Source organism: Coturnix japonica, chromosome 1, assembly GCF_001577835.2.
Source record: "Coturnix japonica isolate 7356 chromosome 1, Coturnix japonica 2.1, whole genome shotgun sequence".
NCBI lineage: Eukaryota > Metazoa > Chordata > Aves > Galliformes > Phasianidae > Coturnix > Coturnix japonica.
The window spans coordinates 91,103,349-91,127,745 of NC_029516.1; the positions used below are offsets into that span (position 1 = coordinate 91,103,349).

Below are 24,397 nucleotides of genomic sequence, written 5' to 3' on the forward strand. Positions count from 1 at the left end.
CCTTGGGAAAGGTCCTTCACCGGATACCTTTAAAGGTGCTGACACTCTCCTACATACTCTTACAGAAATATTATCTACTTACTCTATGACTTCACAAAGCTTATTTTGTCAGATAAGTATAATTGGTATGTGGGTTTTTATGTTAGGCCCAAATACTAAAGATAACAAAATAAATGAAACTGCAGAAAGCAAGCCTGAGGAACCTTTCAGCATGCAAACACTGTGCAAATCTTCTAGCAGCTGGCACTTTGTTACCAAAGTGTCAAACTATAGGTCCTAAGTCATTAAACTTTCTGACTTATAACTTTCTCAGCAGTACAGAAGGCTAAGAGTACTCAGCCTATGACTAACAAGGATTTTTATATTGATTATTAAACCAGAAAATATGAGAGATCTTTGTATGCCCCAAGCTTCACTAGCTTTGGATTTTCATTGGAGATCAAAGAAATGGAGGTAGCGTGGCTACTTCAATCATTCTCTAAAGTTGTAGATTTTCACATCTGTTTAACCTGGTATTTCTTAAAATTTCTGAAGGCTGGTATGGCCTTTGCTGCAGGATGCTTGAGTGATATGTGTGGAAGATGAATTTAATAACCCCGCGCTGAATAAATATATAAATGTATTCCTAGTATCACCAGAGCTGTCCACAGTTTCTTTTGCATATTGAAGAAGAATACATGGGCTGGGCTGGATGCCCCTAAAATCTGTGTGATGTTTTTTATTATTATTACTATTTCTGGGTATGTAAAAATGATTAGTATGCCTATTGGCTACCACTGGAAATTGTTTCTACTACATAGTGTTAAACTAAAGCATGAAAAAGATGTGAAGGTACCTGAAATAGATAACATGGGAAATAATCTTTACCAATTTTTGGAGTGCAACATAGCTAAAAAGAAAGTTATCGAGCAACTTTGTTTAAAGAATGTTCACATTACTGAGAGTATTAGAGAAAAAAAATAGCCTTATACATCTGCAAACAAACAAAAATAAATAAAATAAAATAAATCAGCATTAGCTTGACTCCCTTTCATCACTAGAGAATATATTAAAGAACCTCAATAAAACTTAAAAAATAATCCCAGTGCTACATCTGTCAACATTTACAGTCCAAGTTCCACATCATTTCTCAAAGCTCAGAGCTTAAATCAAATGGATGCTTACTGATTAAATTTTCCCTGCACATTCCTCTTTATAAGGAAGGAGGCAACTGAGTTGAGAGCAATTTGCTGTAAAGCAGATACTGAAAAATATTAGAGAAAGCCAATGTAAAGTCAGATGGTTGTAAGCTTCTGCTATTCAGTATGCTTTGAAGTGTATAAGGAATATATTTGTTTAGAAGAAATTACTTTAAGCCTTTGCAAAATTTCTGTTTGTCATCTCTGGTATGGGTTCCTGCTAAACATACTTTCAAAGTAAGTATTAGCAAGAAAGGAAAATACCAAGCCTGAAACCTACAGATCAAGTCTCAGTGGTTCAGACATACTAATTTCTGAAATAAGCACAGCAAATTGATTGGTTGTGCTGTCTGTAACCATTTGATATACTCTTTCACAGATTAAAATACCTTTCTTGCTGTTTTACTGCTTTCTAATCCAGAAACATGGGGTGGGTCCCCCTCTTCATGGCTCATCATTGTTCATCACTGTCACTTTCATGATAACAGTTAAATTTATTCTTAACATGTCTTTCATGAGGGACAGCAGAATCAGAAATTCATGCAAAAAGAGCATTTTAAATGGATGTTTTAAAGCAGTTTTAAAAAAGATAATTAAGACCTAGTGCCTGAGTGGAGTTCCCTGATTCATAAGAGCTTAGATGCAATGAAAGGGAAATAAGAAAGCTTTTGACAGAGGACAGATTAAAGCACAGACTTTTTTTGTTTGTTTGTTTTGTGGTATTTTTGTTGTTTTTGTTTGTTTGTTTGTTTGTTTATGCTGTCATAAAGTATTCTGGGTAGAAGGCAAGGCTTGATTGGGCACCAAAAGACCTTAATCATTCTGCTTCACAAAGCTCCATAGTTAGCTCCTGTAGGTGACTTTGACAACTCTTTATTGAACAAGTTAATGTATTTTCAGAAGTGTGCTGGACTAAATATATACATCTTAAATATATGTGAATTTGTTCATGCAGTTTTATCTTAATTGAGAGTCCGTCAAACTCAAATTTCAATTGTTTTGAAAACAATGCAAAACAATGAGCACATCTGCATACTAAGAAAATTCCTAACTTATACTCAAATAGAAAATGTTTTTACTTTTTTTCTCTTTTTTATTATTTTGACTCTTAATGACTTGAAGGCTTCTCAGTCACTTTACATCCCATTTCACTGTGGCTCCAAGGCAATTCAACCTCTGTAGAAGATGTGTGGGCATACAGAAACACAGGAGAGAATCAGGTAGAGATTATCTACCAGGTATTTGAATACAGATGGTTGCTTTTAAAAGAGCTATTAAAAGGTCTGCTATGCTGATCAAAAGTCAGGTCAAGAAACTCTAAAGGAATAACATTTGTCTTAATTACATTCTTATAATCTTGTTTCCTGTTCATACGCTATTAAACTGTGAAGTAGGGAAGGTCATACTGCACAAGAGCATGACTGGATATATGTATATATATGCACATGCAGTACACAGTATATTTATATATGTATATACTATATATATACCTATATGTTAAAAAGTTTTAGTAAATACTGCATTTCCTGTGGCTCAGGTCCTGAGGCCACCACACGTGTATTATATTTGCATTCTAATACAAACATATTCAGTAATTCTGCACTTATGTTTTCATTAACAATGGAGTAGGCTTAAACATTCCATTCTTGTATGTAATCATTTGAAAACATCACCTTTAGCCCAGAACATTTTCTGTTTACACTCCTACAGAAGAGTGCAGAAAAAAGCAGAATCTAAGAGACCATCTGTTTAAATGCAACTGTGAAATTGCAGGACAAGGATAGCAGAGGTGGCTTGTTAAGGAAGATTTGGACTCTGTTAAGGGGAGTGTGCCTTATTGTCTCTGTCATAACAATATACTAGTTTCTAACATTTGTTTAAGTGGAACAATACATGTAATTGAGTTAAGTTACATAAAAAGGTGGTTATTTTTGTAATGACATTTCAGTAACATTTAATTTCTCACAATTTTGATATACAAAACATTAAGAGTAGACTATTGAAATGTCTGGATAAAGACAGTAATGAATACAGCTCTTGCTGACAAATAATGCCACGAGATTCTATGTTTCTTCTTGTGCTTGAGAAATGGTAATTTCAGATGTGTTCGAGTGCCAGGGAATGAAAACATCCTTGGCCTGAGTGATTTTCTGCATGTGCATCTGAAATTTATAAACTCATTTTTTGAATAGCATTTGTGAAGAACAGTCATGACAATAGTCCTACTACATTCCTTTTCTATATAGTAATTTCTTAATCCATTTTGTAAATGGATCTCAGCTGTCACTGATTGAGAGAATGTATTTTAGCTGACATTTGTCCTCAGGCTGAGAAAATTGTGATGTGCTGTAGTCAAAATATACCATAACATTTTTTCTTGTCCTGGAATAGAACTAAGAATGTTTATTAAAAAACAGACAAACAAACATAAAACATGTGTAATTCTGTATGATAACTCTATGTATAGCATGCATATTGGAAGTTTTCCATTTAATTTCCTAAAGCAAAAGCACCATTTCAGATTCTCTTTCCAGGAAATTATTTACTGGTGGGTCAAGAGATTTATGCAAATAAAGTTGTTCTATTTCATTCCTTTTAACAGGCTTACATTACTTCCACTAAGTCTTCCCTCTGAGCTAACAGAAGGCATATCAAGGGTGTTGCCTTGTCTTCTGATGAGTAGAGAGGTCTGGGCACTGAATGCACTCCACTGTAGCTCTCTTAAAGCATGGCAGCAATATAGGTATAGGAAAGGAGCTCAAATGATAGTTTTGAATTCAGCTCTGTGGTAAAATTAATAGTTTATTAGACAGAACCAGATGCCCTCAGCAGTGCAGAGAGTTGCTGAGATACTTCCTTGAACTGGGAGTTATAAATTCAAACTCCTTCAGTAAAACATGGCACTTTCCAAAGGAAGAATCCAGATCAAAAGGTTGCTGGCAATTGAATCCTTCCTCTACCAAACCGAAGTTCCACTCTTCCTAGTAGGTGAACAATTGCGTTGAAAGGATTTCACCTGGGTAAAATGACATCTTCAGTACCTATTGAACACCCAGTACTAATCGAGACTATCTTAAAAGAAGCTTGATTTTGGAAATTAATCAAGGCACTGTAGTAAGCAAACTTGTTTTAAACATAGACATCTTGAATTCTCTCAGTAAATTTCTCTCTGTACTCACTATATAGTAGGTTAACATGCATTTACCTACTTACAGAGCTTTATTTAACTAATTTTATTAAACTTAGTTGCTTAGTGGTTGATTGTTTCTATTTACTGTATTAATGGAAGGAGATAGCTATCATTTTAATATGGATAACTCCACAGGGAAGACCTGAAGTTTTATCTTTGTTCTGAGTAAATGCTTAAGGCATTAATTCAGTTAATTTACAACTCCCTCAAGTTTTAGAGATGCTATTTTTCTTCTTACTATAGAGAATAGAGATATGCAGTCTGCACACAGGTGTATATCACTCTGCAACATCAATTATTTCTCTTGTCCCAAGTGTTAAGACTCCCTGCAAAAATTTTATTAAGTTTTCCATGGGATTGCCTTTATTTTCCTGTATATATATATATATATATATATATTTAACTGTTTAGAGAATATTTTGAACAGTGTATTTTGTTTGCACTTCTGAATATTAAACATTTCTTATTTCTACCTTGTGAAACTGCTTGCAGCTTGCAGTTTTCACTACAGAAATGAACCAAGAAGTGGTCACATTAGGTGATTACTTTGAGCTACTTCAGAAGTAGGAGAAATATGTAGGGCAGCTACAAGAGAAGGGAGGTGAGAAACAAGCATGCTATGTTTTAAAAACTGATTTCTGTCAAATCTAATTATATGAAAATCTGCTTGTGTGAGTGAAATCCATCATAGAATTGTGCCTATCTATCTCTTTCTGAAATATTTTGTAGATTAGTATTTGTTAAGGATATGTGTGGTGCTCAGCAGTGAACTCATTATGACTGAAGAATAAAAAAGTTGCTACATTAAAAAGAATGACAAGTCTCCAAAGTTTCTGTAAAGTCTGTAATGGTGTGCTGTAGGGCAAGAGTGGGCAATGATTTGAAGCTGTTTCTGGAGGAAGTGTGAATGTAGGACTTGTTTGTGACAGCGTAATAATTGTGACAATTACGTGATAGATGCAAAAACTGTTCCATAGTCAGGATCATATTGAAAATAAGTTGTAAACAATGTAGAGAAAGTTTTAAGCTCCCAAATGAAAGAGAGAAGTGTTGGGTTTTTCTCATTGTCTTGTTACAGTAGCTGTTTTTGTTTTGTTTTGTTTTGTTTTGTTTTGTTTTTCATGGGTTATTACTCTCATTTCACACAAAATGAAAAATTTGTTCTCTTGTCCCAGGTGTTACATTCCCTGCGAAACAGCCTGTTGATGACCGTCTGTGTTGGAACATTTTTTTTTCCTCTTTTTATATACAATTTTCTGTAGCATGTCTTTTGGTCCCATTCCATATTTGTTGTATCATAAAAGGGCAACAAGGCCTCAATGGTATTTGAAGTTACCATTTTAACTACATCTGTAAAAATATGGAGTATTACTTGTAACTATAGCAGAGACTGTGGACAATCATTCAGAAGAGGGTCACTTGAAAGTCAGTGTTTTGGACTTAAAACTGTGCTTTCTAATTCTCCCAAATACTTTTGTAGGATAAAAGGTGTGGTTTCCATAACTTAATAGCATGCATATACATAAATCACTGCATTGTAATAATATGTGCAAGAGAAGCTGATGCTAATAATTCATTAACTCTACAATTAAACCTTAACAAAGACATATGTAGATTTGAAACTGTAACTTGGCTAATGTCACTGTAGTATGTTGGGTTAGAATTCTTAACGTATTAATGAAAAAACTTCTCTTGCATGAGCCATTAGAACAGACTTCATTGCTAGATGCTATTACAGTGCAGTAAAAAGGCAAGCAGCTGGTAGAAGAATCATACCAAGGGAGCAGAGAGAAGGCAGATTCCATCACAGATGCCACTCCTCATTTCCCCACATCTTTGAGAAGAATGGCAATTAATAGTGATTTATTAGGTATTTTGGTGTTTGATTAGTTTGCTTTTTTCAGTTGGGTTTGGGGTATCTAGTTCATATATGAGTGAAAGAAAACCTACTGAATGTGTTAAATGAACACAAAATTTCAGATTTCTGCATGAAAACTTCTTCTTCAGCCTGACTTTATAACATCTACTTTTTTTTCTACCCAGAGATACTTTTCAGCCAACAATGATGCATGCACCTTCTTACCTTCATTCCCAGTATTTTGCATCATCAATCCAGTTTATTTCTCTTACTACAAATTCTCATGAACTCAGATCCCTGTCATATGTTCAGCCATACTCATACCTGAAAAATATTACCATCATTTTTCACATTCGTCATCCTTCTGACTATAAGCTACCTTAGCAAGTAACTAGAGCAGAATTTTTCATCTCCTGGTGTTTACATAAAGGAATATTTTCAAGCCTCTTTATGACCTCATTTCCCAGCATTTCCTGATCTCTCTTCCTGAAACATACATTTTTCTCTGCCTCATAAAACCCGCTTAAAAGTAGGTTTTGATGATGGTGTTTGTTGGTTGATTTTTTTGTTGTTTTAGAGAGTTAATACTGAATTAATATTATTTGCAGAACAAATTGTTATTTGAACATGATGGGACTATGAGATAAGTGAAATGAACACTTGGCATTCTCAAAGTTTAAATAATCATCTGTAGCACTTTATCTGAAATTCTAACCTGCTTTTTGTTGTTGTTGTTGTTGTTGATGCTTGTTTGTTTATTAATATTTACTAATTAACATATCAGTTGTGATGCCTACCTTGGCTAAATGCACTATTTTATTAAGAAATTCTGGATAAATACTACTTGTGGGAATGGGCAAAATCTTCCTAGGCTATTTGCATTTTCCAGTTTGAGCCCTTTAGCTATTCAGGGAAGAACTTTTCTTCAGGGAACAGCTTTATTGAAGTAGTTTAAAAAAAGAAAGAGAGAACAATTTTCCAGAGGAGCAGACAGCACAGGCTTACACTGATAACTTCAGCACAGAATCCTGGGGGACAGGGGAAACGGTTGCACCCAGCAGCAGAACAGTCTCTCCATCTCCTCCTGATTTACAAGTCAACTTGTAAGTCTGCTGTCCTTTTCTTTGTCCTTAAATCTGCTGATGATTAACATTTCCTACTATATGAATGGTAATGATTAGCGTCAAATAGTTACATTTGTTTACATAAACTGTCTTTATTCTATCAATGTGGGCTGAAAAATGAGCAGTTACACAAAATTGTTTCCACTAACATCTTTGACTTCTAATGTGTTTGATTTTCTTATGAAGTCTATGCAGAATACTTTTTTATGTTCCAGGCACCGTCAGATATACATAAAAGCCTTTTATATAACAATTATGTGTCTTTTTGCCATAAATTAACCACTTCTGAAACACCAAAGTACAAACAAAATTAGCCTGTCTCCAACAAGCATAGTTCTACTTCTTTTAAACAGAACAGATATTCACATGCTGTTGACAGTAATGCCCTCCAACAAATCAAATAGGTCATGTGTTAATAATAATTGTAAAAAAAAAAATAATAATAAAAAAATTATTTGTTTAATCCTGTCTGTAGCAAATTCTAGTAGGAACTAATTACTGAAGATTTACACTGTGAGAAGTATTCTAGAAACTGCTTGTTTTAAAATATTTGCAGTCACACTGTGAAGTGGGATGTTATTCAAAGAAATCTACATGTCTTTATGTCTGGATTTCATGAAAAATCTCAGTTGGAAAGCATAGGTAAATAGTCATTGACTTAATATCACAGGTTCAAGCAACTATTTTTTAAATCTGAAATTAAGGGTGACACCTTTCTTCAATGGAGCATTCTAAAGCTGTTCCCATTTTTATATCCAGCACCAGGAGAGGAGATAAGCTTATTAATGTTCTTCTGAAGATCTTCAGAGGCTTCCCAGTGCATTACTTTGTAAATTAACTGACCATAGGTATTAATGAGAGGCTTCTTCGGTAACCTTTCTTATTCTCATATGAGATGCTTATCAGACACAAATCTTTTCAGATGGTTAAGCCATCTGAAAAAATAAAAGGATTTATTTTGTTGGTTTATGAGTATTCCATCAAATGAATACTGCTCTGAACATGTCTATAGTATGACCAGCTGATTAATCTTGCTTGAAGACTGGACATACTTGAAGCCCGAATTCTGGACTGCTTTCTGTTAAGCACAGCACAGTACAGCTGCACATAGGACATCACACAGGAAAACTGCAACTCTGAATGCTTTAAAGAACTGGGGGATTGTGGAAAGAGTTAGTTTGTTTCCAGAGGATTGCAATTGGGAATATGCTTTCAGTCTCTAAGCAAGAACTCGGGAGGCTGGAGGAGGATAACATCCTACCAAGGCAGTGCCAGCAGAAAACAGGAGCTTCAAAGAAGATGCCAAGCTAGGTGACATCTGTCTAGGTATGCCCATTTCTGGGAATTTGTAGTGAACAGGTCTGAGTCAAAAGAATAGCATCAATTAAGCACTTGAGACTATAAAGAAATCAAAACAGACCTTGGTCAGTTGATGGTTTAAAGAAATAAGTGTTTGTCAAGGATCAGATTCTGAGGATGATGCATTTTCAGAGATGTGAAAATTTTTGTTCAGATCAGTTGCTTGATTATCTCAAAAAGAGACAGAGGAGAGTCTTAGCTTTCTTTATTTGAATAAAGGGAGAGTTGAGTGTGGGTATTTCCCTTGTAGGGTCTCTTCTTGTCCCCATTTCCCTACATCATTGTCCCTTCTCCTTTCCTCATTGGCTGAAATACTTGAAGACTACAGAATTCCCAGACATATTTTCCCTTGTATGTCACCATACACCGTCTATCATGCATTGCATGTGGAATTAACTCTATGTTGCCTAGAGAGCTGAGAAGTTAATATTAATTAGCCTATTAAGCCTGTACAGTAAGTCCAAAGTTCATAAGTTCAAGTTGTTGAGGCTTTGTAACTGAAGCCTTATTTGGTGAGAGTTTACAAAGTAAGTACAGACATCAAGTGGAGAGGAATTTGCAAGCTTCTGCACAACTTGTCTGCAAGGACACCTTGTTCACAAGCCTCTTTTATCCCAAGGAGCTTATGAAGTTTCTTTTCTGGTAAGAATTTGTACTGGGATTTTCTTTGAAGGTGATGAACTGTATTGTGAGATCAAGAATAAGGAGTACTTTCACTACCATTGTATTTCAGCAAGTCAAAGTGAGATGTTGGAAAACAGAATGCCTCTAGAGGCAAGTTTTTCTTTTTTTTTCTTTTTTTTTCTTTTTTTTTCTTTTTTATTTTTTTTAAACAAAACACAAGTATCTGCACAAAGTAAGTAAAAACAAGCAAAAGCCCACCACAAACAAACAAAACAAAACAAACACCCAAACCCAAATCAGAGACAGTTGTTCCCCTGAAATCCCTTAATTGGCACTGAGTGGGAAGTGCCATGGAGAATGCAGCCTATATGTGGTTTAACTCCTACAATCTCATCAGTGTCAAAAGGAATGAGTGGCTGGGATGACATTTTTATCTCCCATATCCTGTGATGCAAGGCATGAATTAATTGTGGTTTGCCTTGGCTGTAGGATTTAAATGCAAATTGTTTGAATTTAGCAGTGGTTGTTGCCTTTACCCAGCTTTTTTCATTACTAATCTGAGTTCAGATTTCAGCACAGAGAAAAGGGACTGCAATGAAAAATATGGAAATGTAAAGGATGTACTTTTAGGGAAAAAAAAAAATCTTGAAAATTATTGGATTCATCATAGCAAAATGGCAATAATTTACTCTCAGGATAAAAAAAAAAAAAAGAAAAAAAGAAAAAAGAAAAAAAAAAGTTTCCTACATAGTTGGTGGGGTGTAGAGGCATATAAATAGCTTAAGTAGTAAGCTTTAAATGCAATCTGTCACACAGTGTCTTTAAGGCAGTAATCATAAGTGAAGTCTATTTCATTAATTTTTTTGGAGGCCACTATAAAGAGCTCTGATAGACATTAGATGCATATTATTATTCCTGGCAATAAGCAATTATGCCACTTCATTTCATATTCATTTAGTTCTGCAAAATGCTTGATACAACTTCATACTATTTCAAGACAAACATTATCGCAAATAAAACTTCTTAAGATAAAAATGATATTAAGAAGCAGACAGTCTTTATTATGGTAGCAGTTACACGGGGATGTTTCCTTCCTAATGTACACCCCTACAAAGGAAAGACACATCCCTAAAAGGGTGTACTACCTCCGGGTGCTTGGGTAGATGGCTGTAGTGATCATGAGATCTCAGATCCACCTTTCACAGGTTTAGTTAGTTAATGATACGGCTAATCACCCTTTTAGCTGACCCTTCACTGCAAGAAAGACATTGAGGCCCTGGACTGTGTTCAGAGAAGGGCAAAAAAGCTGGTGAGGGGTCTGGAGCACAGGCCTTATGAGGAACGGGTGAGGGAGCTGGGATTATATCATGTGGAGAAGAGGAGGCTCAAGGGTGACATTATTGCTCTGTACAACTACCTGAAGGGAGGTTGTAGTGAGATGGGGGCTGGCCTGTTCTCTTAGGTAATTAGAAATAGAGGGAATGGCTGCAAGTTGCACCAGGGGAGATTCAGTTTGGATATTAGAACACACTTCTTTGAGAGAGTGGTCAGGAACTGGAACAGGCTGCCTAGGGACATAGTTTAGTAGAAAGTATTGATGGAGTGGACTGAATGATCTTGCAGGTCTTTTTAAACCTTGGTGTTTCTCTGATTCTATAATATGCTCATTTTCAAGATGCTCCTAAAAGAGATTAGCCATACAGACAAGAATGCAAGATGTCTAAAAAGAATGGAAAGCTTTCAGTGACTTCTTCAGGCCTTCATTCAGAGCAATGCACTTCCACGCATACAAGTGTGCATTCATTTCCTGCATCCATCTTTCTATATAAAGAGACGTATTTATTGTGTTTATTGAACACTGGAACAAAGGAAACATTCCATCATTACTACACAGCTGTTTTAGAACCTTCCCTCCTCCCCTCAAAACAGTAAAGGCCTAATTGCCTCATATACAGTCTGAAAGCAGCGTTTTTTGAAAAGTACTTTGTTAAGGAAGAACACTTCACTTTTTTTTTTCTTTCTTTTTTTTTTTTTTAAGGCATTTCCAAATATGACTAGTTTGTACAGACTTAAAAGCATCAGAAGTTAACACTTTTTTTTTTTGTTGTTTTTTAGCAAAACTTATGTTTGAATTTAAGAAATGGAATTCCAAGTATTTACAGTTCTGTATTCAAAATATAATGGAACTGCAGAAGCAGAGCACAGGCATAAAGATAAATACAAATTATTGTGCAATAGACTGTGTGTGGAGGGGTGAAATACAAGAAGAGTGCAATATAATTAAAGAATGAAGTGGCTACTTTGGTAGGAGCAGGTTAGAAATAATTTGAATCTTATTGCAGAAACAGTCATGGATGCAAAAAATCTGGGCAGCAGCAGTGAACTCCTGAAGATTTTCAGCTGATGTGGGTATATTAAAACACTAGTTGAATAATACTCAATTATGCCTCTTTGTGAATTTCAGTTTGCTACATTATCGAAAAAATAGCATGGGGGGAATGAAAGTGGGTGGAATAAGTGGAGAATAGCTTGAAAACACTAACAAACCCTAGGATGTTACAAATACTTAATAGTATGAACTGAGTGAGGTGCGGATGTTGTCTATAAGATGCAACAAACTACTACATGAAGATAGCAGATTAATTTTTGCACAGATTAATATGGTCATGACTGTGAGGTAAGCTGAAGCTTTGCTGTCTTTGTGATATATATACATGCTGAGTTTTGCAGGCTGTTCCAGGACTTCCCTTGAAGTGTGTTGCTCATCAGAATACATATGAAATCTCCAAGCGTGCTCCTGGACTTTGCTGGAGTTCATTACATGGAATGTATGCAGGCATGGGGCTGTGTCAGAGCTAATGTTGAGAGTTAGAAAATGGTTCTTCACTAGAGTGTTACTGGGCCCTGGAACAGGCTCCCCTGGGCAGTGGTCATGGTTCTGAGCTGACAGAATTCAAGAGGAATTTGATCAGTGCTCTCAGACATAGGGTTTGAGTTTTGGATGGTGTTGTGTGGAGTTGGATTTAATGATCGTTGTGAGACCCTCACAGCTCAGAATGTTCCATGACTCTATTTTTCTAATCTGAATTTCAGATAAGTATGTTTCTGTTGTTTTGCAAGTATCAACTAATTCTAAACTATTCAGCACTTATATCTAAATCACGGAATTCATTATTAAAAGGATGCAGCATGAAAACAATGAAATTATATACCTTTGTTAAGACTATGTATTGATTAGTGATTTTTAAAGCTAGAATTTTCTATTTATGAAGAAGAATCAAGCACTCTAGTTTAGAGCTGCAACTTTTATATTATGTATCTAATTAAGTCTGAGAGTAGCAGTGGGGACTCCGTGTGTACCCACAGTGTTACAGACTGGAGTAAGCAGGTCATTCAAATCCATTCTTTTGTCACTTCGTTCCTGTAATTAAAATCAACAACTAATTTAGAAAAGGTCATTCAAAAGATATTTTTTGAGGGCTGCTCTGAAAGTAATGTTCCTATTTTATTATGTTGGCCCACACTGTCAGAGGCAGATATTGGTGGTATAGCAGTACAAGTTGAACCTTCCCACCAATATTCTGTTACATTTTATTGCTGTATGACAGATGGCAGTAGAGGGGCAGTCTGACAAAATATCATCTGACATGGAAGTGCATATGAAGCAAAGGCATGTCATTGAATTTCTCCATGCAGAAAAATCACACCCATTGACATTCATCAGTGTTTGCTGAATGTTTATGGAGACCAAACAGTGTATGTGAGCACAGTGAGGTGGTAAGTGGTGCATTTCAGCAGTGGTGACAGTGGATCATCTCCACTGGTGCAGATTTTTACAAGCACAGCATGCAGGCTCTTGTTTATTGCTAGTGAAAATGGTGGTATTGCTGGCATAACTAATGTGGTGACTATGTTGAACAATAGTATTTTGTAGCTGAAATTTATTTATTTGTTTATTTATTTATTTGGCTTTTTGTGCTCTTTGTCACAGTTTCCATAGAAATAAGTAGGAGGCATTACTATCAGAGAGACCTAAATGTGTTTATAACAAATTGCTTTGATCAGATTCTTAGACCAAAAATAATGGGATGTAGGAATACTAAAATTTCAGGTGTCTGGAAGTTGGCTGGAGATGATGTATTTCTACTGAAGAAGAAAAGAATGAGTGTTGTCAGATTGTTTAACTTTTGTGTAGCTATTCTTTCATTTTGAAATGAAGCTTGCACCAGTTATTGAAGGACAAATGCATCACCTTAGTTATCTCCAATACCTTGAGTTTCTGGTGGTAAAATACTTTAGTTTAACACACATCCAGGTGTTTCTATATCAACAGTGGCCAAAAAAGCCTATAGATTAGTAAAAACTGATTTAATTTCCTTCTCTTCCATAGAATTACTTAAGCATATTTTTTACCCTTCGTGTTCTACATTGCATTCTACTCTGAAATAATGTTAGCTAATGCAGATAGCAGTCTGCAGGAAAAGAGATGCTTCTAATTATTCTCTGTCACTATTTGTTCTGATTTGGGGTAATACCCAGAACTGTATTCATAAGAACACAGAAAAACATCTTTGTGGTAATGGTCTATCCTGTCCAACCCTCAATACTCATTGGAATTTGATAATTCCCAATATTAGACTATTGCCTAGCCAGCAATGAATATTGTGTTATCCTCTGAACTTTTCAACTGTGAACTACATTATGTATGGGAAGAAAATGCTTTTCTGGCTATGGCTGAAACTTTCTCTTTCACCTTTTAATGCTCATATGTTTCTTCTGCTCCTCAGTGTTTTAAAACAATGGGAAGTGTCAGGTGTGTGAAATGATAGCATACTCTACATTCAGAATTTAGATGAAATGATGGAGGGCTACTGTGAATTTGATTCACTGAGATATAAAAACATGTACATGGCAGTAAAAACTTGACTAGTTGCTTTGAAATCTTTTAAACTGTACTTGTGCCTCTCGTCCTGCTCATTTGAGGAGCTTTGAGCATGTTTCTAAGTCTCCTTCTTTTATGAGATTTCTTGTAGAGTTGTATGAATGTCACTTGGAGGAGGAGCAAAGATATTTAGAGAGCCTCTTGTATTTTTCTACTTTAACATTAAGCGTATAAGATACTCATAAATATGCAATCAACTATAAAGTGCATAGTCTCTGGAAATGTCAACTGCTTATACTGATCACTTTAGAAATAGCTGGAACTTTGGCATTAGTATTAATTACTGTACTAATTCTTCTGACAGGAAGTATTTATCCATGTTATGTTAGTAACAGAGTACAGTAAAAGCCAGTAATAATATGCAAAGTGATAAAGAGGGATAGAGATATTTGTATTTATTTATTTACTTTAATTTTGAATACTTTTTGTCTGCTATCTCTTTAAATTCTTACAAGTAATTGTACTGACTACTGAAAATATGCATTTACCTTTAGTGCTTGCTCTCAGGTTCTTGCTTGTCTTCTAGCAATGGCTGTATAGTTACCTTAAATATTCCATGTCAATGTATAGCAAGATGTAAACATAATTGCCATTATAATAAGCAGAGACCTACTATTTAAAGAAAAAAAAATCAAACAAAACCCAATAGATTAGTTTGAAAGGGACTGCATGGTTGTCTAAGTCATCTTTATTGATTTGTGGTACAGCTTTGCCATGGGCAGCATTACTACAGCTGCCAAATGTACTGTTTTTTTAATTCTTAATATTTCATGGTGATCTTAGCAAATTGGGATTTCAGTAAGTGTTCAATGATGCTATTTTTCACCAGTACCAACAGATAAATAATAAATACAAAAGTCTTTTATGTAGGATAATTCTGTTTGTATCTTGAAACAAACTTTTGTATCTCCATTCTATATTGATTTAGCCTTTCTGGAGGAAACACAAGTTATAATTGATTTGACAATTGAATTCCCCTGACAAAAAAAGAGCTGGGGGTACTGGTGAATAGGAAACTGGATACAGACCAGCAGTGTGCAGTTACAGCCCCAAACCAACTGTATCCTGAGGCGCATTGAAAGAAATGTGGCCCGCAGGTTGAGGGAGGTGATCCTACCACTCTGCTCTGCACCAATGAGGCCTCACCTGGAGTACTCTGTCCAGATATGGAGTCCTCAGTGCAGGAGAGGCACAGACCTCTTGGAGTGTGTCCAGAGGAGGGCCTCAGAAATGGTCCAGGGAACAGAACACTTACCCTAAGAGACCAGTCTGAGCGAGCTGGGGCTGTTCAGCCTGGAGAAGAGAAGGCTCCTGGGAGACCTGACAGTGGCCTTTCAGTATCTGAAGAGGAGCTACAGGAAAGAAGGTGACAGACTCTTTAGCAGGATTTGTTGTCACAGGACAAGAGGAAATGTTTTCAAACTAAAATAGAGATTTAGTTTGGAAATAAGGAAGACCTTTTCTAATGATAAGGCTGCTGAAGCACTGGAACAGATTGCACATAGAGGTGGTGGTTGCCCTGTCCCTGGAGACATCCAAGGTCAGGTTGGATGGGACTCTGAGCAACCTGGTATAACTGTAGGTGTCCTTGTTCATTGCAGGGGGATTGGATTAGTTGACCTTTAAAGGTTCCTTCCGACTCAATTGTGTGATTTATTAATATGCAGTCACTTCCAGTTCAATGACACTTGCAGAACTTGACAAAAGCCTTGTACTGAGGTTAATGTGTTTGTTTTGTTGTTGTTGTTTTGCTTTGTTTTGCTTTCTTTTCCTTTCTGCACTACATTTAATATTCATGAGTATGTGTAAGTTGGGAATTAGACCCCAAAACTTAGATGTCCACCTACCCTTAAATTCAAATGATTCAGGTGTACGTCTTTATCCTAGTTGTCAATTAGTGTTTGCCAATCCATTTGGATACAAAAAAAATAATAGTTGAACCTATTAGGCCATTTCAAATGCATTTAAAAAAACAGAATGTTCAAAACTAGTAAGTTTCAGCACAGTACAGATGTCATATCCTGTTACCGTCTGGTTCTGGTAAATCTTTTCTGTGTTCTGCTTTGCAACAACATGCTGATTTATCATTGTGCACCTGTCCCTGGGCACACTGCCATGTGCTTCTCCCCTCTTTCAAATGGTTCCATTAATAGCTCCTTTATCTATGTTCGCAGATTACAGCAGAGCCATTAAGTAAAATTTGCGTGCATAGTTCTGTGTTGGCCCTCAAGAATGCTGAGCTTCATGCTGGTTCATCATGTGTGACCAGGACACTATTGCTCAAAAAGTAAGTAAGTACCGCCAAAGAGGGGGCTGGCTGCCACATGGCCTGCTTGGCTGGTGGACTGTACAGCAACATTGCTCCCAGGGACAACCTGTGTGCCCACATGAATTTACTTGCCTTACGGCTCTGAGCTGAAATCTTCAGTACTCCCTTACATCAACTGTATGACCTCATAAAATTAACGAGACATATTTTTACAACTTTCTTTCAGACGAGGCAATAGTAATAACTATATTTTATATGACGTAGTGTTTAAACTGTCAGAGTGGAAAAAAATCTTATAGATCCTGTGTAAATACTTCAAGTTGCATAAAGTAATTATTAATCTTTAAAGAAAGCATGAAATATGCACAGCAAGTTAATAAATGGCAGATTAATAATTTATTCAACATAAAAGAGAAGGGAAGAGTGGTATTAACATTTTACCCACAGTTACTTCTTCTCTTTGTCAAGACATAACTAAACTGCTCGGTTTTTAATCTTTACCATGCTTATTTTCGAAGCCTTGCAGCTATTTGGAGATGTGTAATGATTTTGAAGGGCATATGTGAATGTGCCTTTGTCTGTGTATGCCTCCCGTATAAACAGATAGCACATAGACTACTTTTGCAACTCACTCTTTCAATCATTCTTGCTAACAGTAGCCAGAAGATAGTGGGGCCATAAACTAAGATATTCTATTATGAAATGAGTTTGTTAAACTGCTATTTTCTTTCTTACCTTAAAATTCCATGATCTTTGAACACATACAAACTAGTTGCTTGAAAATTATCCGAAGTTTGCTTCTGAGAAGGTTTTAATAAAGTTGGAAAAGTCTTTATGTAGTTTTTCTGGTAATGTTTCACTTCTTGGAACTCAGAAGATAGTTCATTTGACAATAGATAACAAGCCTCAAGAATTATCACTGATATTAAATGTTTACGAGAACAAATATTAACTAAACATGACTTTGCAGACAGGAAAAAAAAGAAAATAGCAAAATCTGAAATTCTTATTTTACCATGTGACATTATGGAACTGAGGATTAAAGTAAAATACCAACTATACTATAGAATGATATAGAATGGTTTTATACTAAAAAAAGGGCAAATCTAGGTTAGACGTTAGGAAGGAATTCTTTATGCAGAGGGTCATAAGGCGCTGACACAGGCTACCCCATTCCTGGAATCATTCAAGGCATCTGATTCTAGTTTGATAACCATGCCCATAGCAGGGGACTGGTATGAGATGAAAATCCTTTCTAACCCAAATCATTCTGTGGTTCTATGGGTAATATGATTGATTAACTCCTCAACTGAATATCGTTCAAAGTAAAAATTGGAAGTTTTTTTTCTTTTCTTTGTTTGTTTTTGTAGTCTTTTTAATAGAATTTTGGACATAAATATGTGACTTTTCCTTTAATTTATAAACTCTTAATAAGAACTTGTTTTTGTTTTGGGTTTTGTTTTTTCCTGCTTGAAACCTTGAATTTATTTCAATATTTCTTTTAGGAGAGGAGCATGAGCATCTTGCAGAGTTTGACAGCCTTGAGATTAAATGCAGAAGTTTTAGCAAACTTCAAATTTGCCAGCTGTTCTACTGATCATTTTTGGGAGCAACTATAGAATGATCTTGAGATAGAATGTTGCTATGAAAATATTGCATATTGTAGTTTTAGAATCACAACTTTTACAGACATAGTCTCCACAGAAAATAAGAAAATGCATAACTCTTTTACTGATGCAACTCTGAGGAATTTAAAACCGAGCCTTCAAATCTTTGGCATAGAAACCCTTGGTTACCCAGCCTCTGGGTATTCCTGAGGTCCTTCCCAATATTGTGAGTAAGAATTTGAAATAAATCAGAAGTCCAATCAGTACTTCCTTTTATTCCTAAATGGCAACTATAAACTCTCAGAGATATTTCTGTTAGAGTGAAAAGAGAGAGTGTAGACATTTCAGAGATATGAGATAGGAAGTCTGGAATGTATAGTTTCCTCAGCCAACCAAGAAAAAGCTATAATTACTTTTGCCCATAATTTGGATGGGAAGAGCAAGTAATGTAAGTTATACTCCTTATCAGTGTTCATAAAACATGCCCTTTACATATCTATAAAGGCACTGTAAAGTTCTCAGACACTTTAATACTTGATGTACTGACATTCAATACAGTCTCGGATGGGTGGACAGGTTCAGAAACTTTAGGCAAAACCAGATTACATGTGTAACAACAGAATCTCTTTTCAGAGTGATATTTTTTCTCAAAGTCCAGTTTGTGTCTCCAGTCAGTTCCCTCTTACTACACCACTGCTTTGTTTTATCTTCTGAGTGGAATTGTGAAATTTATGATCTGAAGCAAATTTAAGCAGGCCAAATCTCTCACTCTCTCTCTCTCCTTTTTTTTTTTTTTTTTTAGGTTCCAGCAGAGATAGATTAAAAAATATTTTTCAAAAATTACCCACCTTTTACCACTGATAACTGGATAATGGTTTGATGGCTGTGAAGAAGGGTTTTCTAAACAAACGAGCTGGAACAACTTTCTTTCAGTATCATCAAGAAATTCCTGCAAGATGCTCCTGATGTTATTTAGACCAAATCTTTCCATGTGACTACAAAACAGAATAAATAAGCTCTTATGAATTCAAGTTGAACTAATGACAGCCTGTATATCCCAGAGCGTGATAAATTATAGTTTGCTGCTGGCAGCAGGAACTGTTCAAACACATATTTCTGCATTATGACAATTTCTTAAGGCTTCTATAGAATTCATGTTTAATAGGAAACTGCCTAGAGGGAAGATTATTAGGAAACTTAGAAAAAGATTTTCATTTTATGATTTCAGCAATGTCTGTAATTAACAACACAGCCTATCATTTACTAAGTGGTTAGTTGCACATATGAGACCTTTATCTTGTACAGTAATTACGGTATATAGAAACAATATACTTATTCGGGGTGACTGAATGTAAGTGGGTGGTTAAATGTCATTAAAGCTGTTATGGAATATATTTATTTATGAATAAATATTTTCAGTTTTGCTTTGAGAAAAAATTTCTGTATGACCTTTAGAAGGGGATGCCAAATTAGAAATTTCTGCATAACAGCAATATTAGTTTAAAGCATGCCTTGCCAAGCACATAAGAAACCCAGCTGATAAGGAGATTTTAAACTTGACCATGGACAAACTCTATGCTTATTATCACTGCTTTCCACATTTCATCTCTTTCACAGTCCCTTTGTGTTTGCTGCATTTTGTTGTTATCTAGTGCCCTCACATTTTCTTTTTTATTTGTTTGAATTTGAAAGGATGTTGGATTTTGTTTACAGTAATTGCTTATTTTCTGGAAAGTGCTACGAATACTGTTCTAATATTAATGTGGAAAATCCTGGGACTTTGAACACCTATCATCTCAATATATTAACCTTGGATAAACATCAAGATTATCCTTTAGAATTTGGTAAGAAAGACCTGGAAATTTAATGCTGGCTTTAATTTGCTTGGAAAATAGACTGATCAGAAAACTAAGCAAAAAATGGTCCCTCCAAAAAAGTGGGCATTTCATTGCAGCCACTCCTGACCTGAAAACACTGATGTACTATTACTCTTTAACTTTGATTAAAATTGCCAGTATGGATCAGTCAACGCTTTCCTCACTAGTCTTTGCAAACAAATTGCAAACCTACTGGTACTTAAAAATTAAAATAATTAATTAATAATTGTTAATTAATTAATTAAGAATAAATAATTAATAGCAGACACCAGTGATCAGAGAAACTCTCTAAACGAATATACTTGCTATAATTATCTTTTACCCATCTACTGTGTTATAGATGGAATATCATCTGGTGTTATTTTAGTGTAGCTATTATCTTTCGTAATGGTCAAGGTTTTAAATAGAAGAGCTCTGCTGTGTCATGGACTGTTTCCATTCATGCTTCTCTGGGATGTCCTCTGTATGTTCAGTGGGAAGGGGGGAGGCACTAAAAGCTAGTGCTTCCTTTGTCTGTACCAGCTTTACATCCTAACCATTTGTCAGCTGAAAGGGCAGACTGACTCTCCACAGGACATCTGCAGCCAAAGATAGTCCAGAGAGAGTAAGTACTTTAGTATTTCACGTTGACTCAGCAGTGGTAAATGCCCAGAGGAAACTGAAGAATCCAGTCAGTAGTTGTTGTTTTGTTTTTTTTTTAAAACGATTCCCTTCTCCCCCCCCCCCCCCCCCCCCCCCAAAAAAAAGAAAAAAAAAGAGAGAATCGTCAGTAGTTTTATCTTTCTTAAATGAAGATTTATTTATCTATTATAATATTCCAAGTTTGCTGTTGCTGTTGACCACGTCTGATATCCTTTCCCACAATGATTAATTGACTGTTCCCACACTGATTAATGAAACATGAAGAAATGGATTGATTCTCTGAGTAAAATGTCTGAACCCAGATTCTGTTTCCTGATTTGTTTGTGAGTTGGTTTAAAACTCAGTCAGTCAGCAGGTGTATTTTTTTAAGGATAAAAAATAAAAATGAAGGCAAGCTCTGTTTCTTCTTTGTTTTCTTCTTATTTGTCTTAAAGAAAGTATCTGCATTAAAACTTATTGACTTCCAGTTCTTAATTTTGTTATATCCTACTCAGCCATTCATCAGAAGTGTCAGTTTTGTCAGTTTTGGTATTCACTGATAGACTATGAAGCAAAAGTAAGGCTTGCTCTCTTAGCCATTTATTAATATATATGTGCAAGTGTATAAATAAATGCATTTCTGTGAATGTATACACATGCATGTATATATGTACATAAAAACATTGAAAAATTATCTGTATGAAAGAAATATAACAGTTGGCTATAAAAGGAACAGCTGCTGTAGCCTTCCCTAAGTGTCAGGATGCAATGTTGAGAGATAATTACATACGGAAAACATCAAGAACTTCATAAACATTTAGTGTGCATAAATGTCACTCTTTTTCAAGTACTACTTGCTTTGTCTTTTGCAGACATTATTCATGAAAGAGAATACCACTAGCTTCTCTTCTTTTTAAATTTTATTTTATGTTCATACATTTCCTGAAAGAACAATCTGGAAGAGTTCCACATTTGCTGCAGAAAAGCAAGCTGCCACTTGTGCTGGTCTGCCCAACTTGCATTCCTGGCAGCTAACTCTAGCTGCAAACTTTGTTTCTGGAAAAATGTATTTGCACATTTTAAAATCACTTGCATGAGTAATTATGAAAAACAAACAAACAAACCCAACACATGCTATATCCACTAGTTGATCTGCCCAGAAGATATTGAAAAGGTACTGTGAAATCCATGACTTCATTAAAAAAAACAAACACAAAACTAGAGAGGCAGTAATATATGTGCTTGCAGTTCTGTTCTTTTTGTTGGCTTCTAAAAGCAATACAGTTCTGTTCACAAGCTAAGGAGTATTTCTTATGTGGTAGATGGATCAGCAGCAAGTGCAGCATCTCATGGGTACACCTGCAGCTCCCTGCAGTTTACCACAGATGCTAGGGGTTTCTCTTAACATACTGCATTTTGTAGCCACTAAGGTGAGTGCTTTGAAGGAACTTGGTAAGGTGTTAACTTGCCCAAAATGATAACTTGCTCAAATTGAAAGTAACTCATTACTTATCAGCAGGTAGTAACAGCAGAATTTATTACAGATACTCAGAATAATTCAGTATTTGATTACTGCTAGCAGTTAAAACAATGGGAATAATCTCACCGAAGTCCAGAGCTTATGCATCTGTTCTAAATTACTTATCTTTTCAGTTGTACTGAAGTGGTGCCCATTATTGCTATCAATAAAGAGATGCATTTAACTGGTTTTTTCATGGATGAAAATCTTACTGAGAAAGTCCACTTTAAAAGGATGAAGGATTTATCTGCAGTGATCTGAACCAAACAAGTAATCAATCACCATGCAAAGATCATTTTATGAAGGAAGGAAAGAGGTCATGTCGAGGAAACTAAAGAACATAAAATAATACTTCCGAAGAACCTGCTAAAATTCTATATTTCCCTACTTGCCAAGGTCATTGACCAAACCACTTTCATCTGCTAATGTACTAAATACCCACCTGCTTCCCAAGTACACGTATAATTTTTTTCAGTAAGTATATATTAAAGCAATTTTAGACATAACACAGAATAACCATCTCAGCTGAAGGTTGCACTGGAATTCATCGAGCTTAGTAATTGTGCTAGTCTCTGGTCCTGAGAATGACAGACTTCTGACATGTGGTCAGAGATCATTCATAGTGGTCATGCTCTACTTCTCAGTGGTTAATACAACATTCAGATTTTAATTGGCAGGTTACTGAAACAAAGGATAGATTCATGTTTTATGGAAAGTAGCAACTGATTGCTCGTGTGTCAGATATATGCACCATGATTTGTAGATACATTGCTAAAAGTAGGAGAAGTAGTGTCACTAGTCTTAATATACTGTTCTGTTTTACTCGCCTCATATTGACGGCTCTATTTTGTTTGTTTTGTTTTGCTTGTTTTTGTGCTTTTTTTAAAAAAAAATAATTTAATTTAATGAGATATCTTCTCAAGTCAGAATATTTTATAGGCCATTATAAATATACACTAAAATTTTGTAGAGGAGCTTGTGTTGCTATGTGGAGTTGAAGCAGTTGTTCTGTACTGGAAACTGTAACCTCAAGTCATGGGGAATTGAGCATGACTGAATTCAGCCCTATTAGATACTTACTTTAGCATTGCTGTTGATCAGTGTTAACATTAGTAACTGCAGCTGGAGAAGAGGTTTTGGAATTTGTTTTGCTAAACCTGTGTTCCTTAAACAACATTATACTTGTCTTTATGAACAACTGAAAAAAAAGTTAAAGAGAATGCAGTCTCTTTGAAGTTACCAAAGTACATTTCGCCACGATCGGAGATTCACCTTTGAAGGAGTAGACATTTTATGTAAACATTGTCATAGGATGTAGGCAATTCTGATCATTTTAGCCTTTCAATTCATAATGAAGAAAATATTTGAAGAATTAATTTCTTTATTATACCTTGCTGATATGCAAAGGAATAAAATTTATCTATTTCCTTCTCAGTATGTTTAATGTATTGTATTTCCAGTCATTTCCTGCGGCTATTTGGATGTGCATTGTAAATCTAGCTGTTTCTTTCCATTTCAGTAATAACCTTTTTCCAAATACCTAGCTACTCTTAGGTTTGTCTGAATATGTTATTAGCTTTGGGATGCAGGGCAAGAAGGAGAGAGCAGGATGGAAGAGCAGCACTTTGCACAGGCCCAAAGTGCAGGTGGTGCCACCTCACTCCTGTGTGAACAGTGAGGCATCACAGCAGCCCAGAAATCAACACAAACAGCAAACAGGTATGCAGCAGTCCTTTTCCAGAATGTTTTCTCAGTTTCAAATAATCTGCAGATTGGGAAAATTCTCTGGCAAAGTAGAAAGAGGATTAGTAGTTATTTGTAGGATAGTCCTGAATTTGATGAATTGGTCTCACTTAGTGTAATTTAAGCTGTTTTATATATAAATTAGATATTCAATGAAGCTTGCACAAGGATCTGTTCAGTTCAGTGCATCCAGTGCCACATCCTCACAATGCATCGTGGTGACTTCTTGAGTTGATTTACAGAATATTTACATACTTGAAAGCTACAATAAAAGGAGACTGAAGAAAACAGCCCATGGTCTGACTTACAAGGCTGCTTTATGGGCAGAGGTTATTTTGTGTAAACCAGAGATTTCAGCCTTCCCAAACAGCTGACAGCATGAAACATGAATTTAATGCAACTTATGTGCTGGTGCATAAAAGCAGCTAAAGGGATGGGGCTGGTGGAACCTCCTTGTTTTTCAGGATTAAGAAACCAGATTTTCAT

The 24,397-nt window shown here is 35.6% G+C and overlaps 1 long non-coding RNA gene across 1 annotated transcript in view; it reads left to right on the forward strand.

Annotated features, from left to right (window-relative positions):
• Positions 1–20,679, forward strand: part of LOC107322569 — a 96,828-nt gene extending 76,149 nt beyond the window's left edge. Inside the window, exons 2-3 of the long non-coding RNA XR_001558986.2 lie at positions 16,450–16,562; positions 18,954–20,679. This is a non-coding gene — a long non-coding RNA (uncharacterized LOC107322569). The remainder of the gene's footprint in view (positions 1–16,449; positions 16,563–18,953) is intronic.
• The last annotated feature ends 3,718 nt before the right edge of the window (positions 20,680–24,397 follow it).